We start from the raw sequence: 5,849 nt of genomic DNA on the forward strand, positions 1-5,849 counted from the left end.
GGCACGGACCCCCCCCCGCCCCAACCTCCACCCCAGCACGGACCCCCCCCCCCCAACCTCCACCCCGGCACGGACCCCCTCCACAACCCCCAACCTCCACCCCGGCACGGACCCCCCCCCCCAACCTCCACCCCGGCACGGACCCCCTCCACAACCCCCAACCTCCACCCCGGCACGGACCCCCTCCACAACCTCCACCCCGGCACGGACCCCCTCCACAACCCCCAACCTCCACCCCAGCACGGACCCCCCCCCCCCCAACCTCCACCCCGGCACGGACCCCCTCCACAACCCCCAACCTCCACCCCGGCACGGACCCCCTCCACAACCCCCAACCTCCACCCCGGCACGGACCCCCTCCACAACCTCCACCCCGGCACGGACCCCCTCCACAACCCCCAACCTCCACCCCAGCACGGACCCCCCCCCCCCCAACCTCCACCCCGGCACGGACCCCCTCCACAACCCCCAACCTCCACCCCGGCACGGACCCCCTCCACAACCCCCAACCTCCACCCCGGCACGGACCCCCTCCCCAACCCCCAACCTCCACCCCAGCACGGACCCCCCCCCCCCAACCTCCACCCCGGCACGGACCCCCTCCACAACCCCCAACCTCCACCCCGGCACGGACCCCCTCCACAACCTCCACCCCGGCACGGACCCCCTCCCGGCACTCCCCCGGAGCCCAGCCTACTCTAACCACCCCCCCCCCCCCCCCGCCGCACACACACACAAGCCGAGACACACCTCTTCTCAGGCAATCAGTCTGCGGCCACGCCATTTCCTGCCCAGAGCCAACCCCCCAGGCCGTCACTCACCTCCTCGCTGGTCGGCGTGAGCCTGGAGCACCGGGTCACGCCGATGAAAAGGAGGTTTGATTGACGTCGACGTGAACGGTCATCACGTCGACGGGACTTCGGCCCATCCGGAAGGGAGAATATCGGCAGGCCGAAAATCGGCTGCCTTGCGCAGGCCCGTGACATTCTCCGCGGCAGCGGCGCCATTAACGCCCCGCCGACTTTTCTCCCTTCGGAGACTTCGGCGGGGGCGGGGGCGGGATTCACGGCGGCCAACGGCCATTCTCCGACCCGGCGGGGGGTCGGAGAATGACGCCCCTGGGATAAAAAACAGGTTTCGTGCAACCTGTCCCGTTCAATCGAAACTTGCTTTCAGCGGCTGCTTAACGATTTCACGGTGAAGCACACAGTTTGGTTGCTTCAGCCAAGAGTTGACTCTTAAATGCCCTCTGAAGTGGCCCAGGAAGCCACTCAATTCAAGGGCAATTAGGGATGGGTAACGAATGCTGGCACAGCCAACGACATCCACATCCCATGAATGAATAAAGATAACGAGCCAAGTGTCCAGCTACTAGCTCACCATGTCCATTCCAACAAAAGAATCCAGCACCAAATGTTTGATGCATCACTTCAGATAATGCAATGTTTAGCACGATGAAATCATCTATTTTTATATTACTTTAGTTTATTATTCGCTGTGGAAAATACAGTGCTTGCCCTACAAAACTCTATGGCAATGTAACATTATTGAGAATCGCTTGATTAAAACCTGGAGATTTAATAGTTCCACTGGAACTATTGTTATTTTATTGAAACGCTGGTCCAGGGTTACTCATTTCAGGCGAGGCCAGAATTTTGACATTGCCTTGCCACTCTCTTAATGATTAAATATAATCTCCCTTCCCTTTTCTTAGCCTCAGAATCAGATTTCCTGACATAATTAGTGTTAGCTTGTCATCTTTATCAAAGAATCATGGAATCCCTATGGTACAGAAGGAGGGCATTTGGCCCTTCGAGCCTACATTGACCCTTTGAAAGAGCATGCTGCCCAGGCCCCTTCCTCTACGTGCAACCCCGTAACCCCACCTAATTTGCACGTCTTTGGAAACTAAGGGAGAACTTAGCATGGCCAATCCACCTAACCTACACATCTTTGGACTGTGGGAGGAAACCGGAGCACCCGGAGGAAACCCACGCACACACGGGGAGAACATGCAAACTCCACACTGTCATCCGAGACTCGAATCGAACCCGGGTCTCCGGTGCAGTGAGGCAGCAGTGCTAACCACGGTGTCACCGTCCCACCCCAATAGTGTACATTTTAGTTACTCAAAATATTTTAAAACCCACTAAAAGATGAGTAAAGAGGTAAACTAAGAAATGTCAAAATTCTGGAAAGGATCAGTAGCGAGTTTCACTGGTAAATTAGTTTTAAAAAGAGGACAAAACCTCAGAATCATCGCGAGGTTGGGGAATTTGGCAAGTTGTTCTAGACACAAGGATTTGCTTTACCACAAGTGGCTATTGACTGAAATAAAAGCAAAATATTGTGGAAGCTGTGGAGGGCAGATCTCCAGAGGTGATGAGGTCAGTGACGGTCCTGGAGCAATGTCTTGATGTTCGGAGGTGGGGCCATGGGTCCAAGAGGAGGTGGGCAGAAGAGCTTCACGGTGGCACTGCTGCCACACAGTGCCAGGGACCCGGGTTCGATTCCCGGACTCGGGTGACTGTCAGTGCGGAGTCTGCACGTTCTCCCTGTGTTCTGCGTGGGTTTCCTCCGGGTGCTCCTGTTTCCTCCCACAGTCCAAAGACGTGCCGGTTAGCGGACTGTCCGTGATCAATTGCCCCTTAGTGTCCAAAAGGTTTGGTTAGGTGGGGTTACTGGGGATAGGTTGGGGGGGCCTGACCCGAGGTAGGTTGCCCTTTCAGAGGGTCGGTACAGCCTCGATTGGCTGAATGGTCTCAGTCTGCACTGTAGTGATTCTATTCTATATAAAATGCGCCTGCGAGTTGGCGCTCGGGCTGTGCAAGTTTGAAAAAGGAGTCAAATTGGAGTCCAAACGTTAACTCCGTTTCTCCCTCCACAGATGACTCCCAGGCCTGTCGACATTTTCCAGCACTCCCTCTTTTCTGGACTGTGGCTGTTGACGGAATTGGGTCGGTGTGGGGGGAACAGGAGCAATGGGGCGGGTGAGGGGGGGTTGGGTAGACCTGCTCACTTCAAGGGCAGGCAGGCGAAGGGCCAAATAGCCACCAATCTGGACAGTGTAATGATTGGGATCCTCCTGTGCATCACGCACACCTGGGGATGTGAGAGTTGGGCCAGTGTCTGGCGTCCACGAAATGCAAATGGCCCCCAATCCACATGGGAGGCAGACTTGCCTTTCCAAAGCTGTTCGAAGTTAAGAATGAAAGTTCCACTTCTTGGGATCCATTCGAGGTAAGGGTGGGGGAAGGGTTGGGGGCGGGGGGGGGGGGGTCCAATTGAAATTAACGGCGCGGAAGAATACAAAAATTCAAAGAAGGGGTTGTAAAACCTACATGCAGGAACATTAACAGTCCCAATAACTTATAAAACATAAGTAATCTCGTTGTCATAAAACGTGTAAGGCAATGAAATTCAACATAAAAGGAGCTTATTGCGGCCATATATTTCATCGCTTGGGACTATTTTGGACTATCTTCTTTCGCACCGTGGGTTACCATGGGGGTTGTCAGGCGCTATTCGACCGAAAGCATCATAAATGCACCAACATTCAGCGCTTTAAACCTGAGCGAAATCCATCCAGTATTGCGGTAAACCGGCGTTTAGTTTGCAGACTCAATTGATTAGGAACCCGTGATTAGACACACAGATTCCGTGAGGATCTCACGCCACCCTTTTGCAAACTATGATTAATAAGGCAAATTGCTAAATAATTTGAAGTGATCCTTGTTTTCGGAGCCATGACTGTTGTGATGAATGCGTGTGCCTTGCAGATAGATGACTGTTAAGTTGGTTTAATTGTTGTGCTAACTGATCTACCAAAGTTGAATAAAATACTGGGGGGAAATAGCTAATGGGGGATGGGGGGGGGGGGAGTAAACTCCCGCAAGCAGCTATTTTGCACCATCATAGAATTTACAGTGCAGAAGGAGGCCATTCGGCCCATCGAGTCTGCACCGGCTCTTGGAAAGAGCACCCTACCCAAGGTCAACACCTCCACCCTATCCCCCTAACCCAGTAACCCCACCCAATCATTTTCTGAACACTAAGGGCAATTTAGCATGGCCAATCCACCTAACCTGGAGAGCCAGAGACTTTTCCCCAGAGTGGAAATGGCTGTCAGGAGGGGACATAATTTTAAGGTGATTGGAGGAAGGTATAGGGGAGATGTCCGTGGTCGGTTCTTTACACAGAGAGCCGTGGGTGTGTGGAATGCACTGCCAGCAGAGGTGGTGGAGTCAGAGTCATTAGGGACATTTAAGCGACTCTTAGACATGGACAGCAGTAAATTGAAGGGGTGTAGGTTAGGTTGTTCTTAGATTAGGATAAATGGCCGGCACAGCATCGTGGGCTGAAGGGCCTATACTGTGCTGTACTGGTCTATGTTTTAACCTGCATTTTGTTTAATATTTTATTCTTAAATATTTGCTTTATTATACCTATATAACTGCATTAAATGCAAAGCAATATGCTCGTTATTGCTGATGGAAGTATTAATTGGTAGTATTATCACTTTGGGGTTTGAAACTCGTCTCTTACTTGTTACTGCTCTGCATGTTCATTTAAATTCAGCTGGCGCAGAATTGCTTTGTTGAGTCGCTTTCCACTGTAACATGGCTACATGCGTGACATATTCAGTTCTGGACCATAAAAACCGCAGTAATCTACAATGTGTTGCATGCTTAAATAGCTGAGTGGCGTTTTCGCTGCTAATATTTCATGTCAGGCAGAATTTCAGCAGACCAACATGGAGTCAATGGCCTGGGCAGTGCAATGTAATTAGTGAGCATTCGAGATCTGCTCTGAAGTCCGACATACACACACGCACACACACACAAAGATTATTGAATTATATATGCGAAGACTTCAATTCTCATTTAAGTGTAAACGATTATGCGGAGACTGATCAAACACCCCTTCGATATCAGGACAATTCTCACTGTCAAACTTGCAAATGAACAGAATTCGCTCCAAAAGAGCGCAAAAGTTACCAGAGGCGCTCCCTGGCAAAGGGGAAAAGGGGCGATCGAAATAAACTCGCAGTTGGCTGGAAGAGCGTTTCGGGGGGGGGAAAAATTGAATTGGCTTTTTAAAAAATTGTGAGGCAAGCCTGATGTGTTTGCAAAGCAGAATGTTTCTGAATCATTCGGCTGTCTCAATTCAAACGTACAAGTGAAACTCGAAGACTTTAAAAGAATGGCAGAGCTTGGGGGGGGGGGGGGGGATAGCTGGTTCCTGGAAATGAAACTTTGCAAGGAGTTCTGCAAATAATATTCCAATCGTCTCTGTCACGGAGAGAAAACTTGTCATTATATTATCTGCCCTCCCTATAGAAGCGTTCAAATAAACCGTGAAATCTAACTGTGTGGAGTATAGTCTCGCTGTGGCAGAGTGACAAAGTAATATTGTTTTTAAATCTCTTGGTATCGCGTAGAACTGGGCAATAAAGATCATTTAATTTTCCACATTCCGTTAAGAGGGTGTTAAAAATCTGACGGTTCATCCACCGTAAAAAGAATTGAGACGGGTGATCAAAAAGGAGCAATGCATCTAAAGGGGCCAGTCACAATTCCGATTGCTCGCTTCGACGAAAGAGTCATCCAGATTCGAGGTTGGCTCCTCTCCTTTCTCTCTCCACAGATGCTGCCAGACCCGTAGCGCTTGTCCAACATCCTCTGTTGTGTCTTTCCAGCTTCCAGCACCCGGACTCATTCGCTTTGATTTTACAATCTCTAATCCTCGCCTCTCCTGCATTCTGTCCGCCCCCCCCCCCCCCCCTGAAATGACATGATGGTAACAACAGGCGATAAAACAAATCAAGAAGTTCGCCCAAAACGAATGGG

Source organism: Scyliorhinus torazame, chromosome 28 (genome assembly GCF_047496885.1).
Source record: "Scyliorhinus torazame isolate Kashiwa2021f chromosome 28, sScyTor2.1, whole genome shotgun sequence".
Taxonomy (NCBI): Eukaryota; Metazoa; Chordata; class Chondrichthyes; order Carcharhiniformes; family Scyliorhinidae; genus Scyliorhinus; species Scyliorhinus torazame.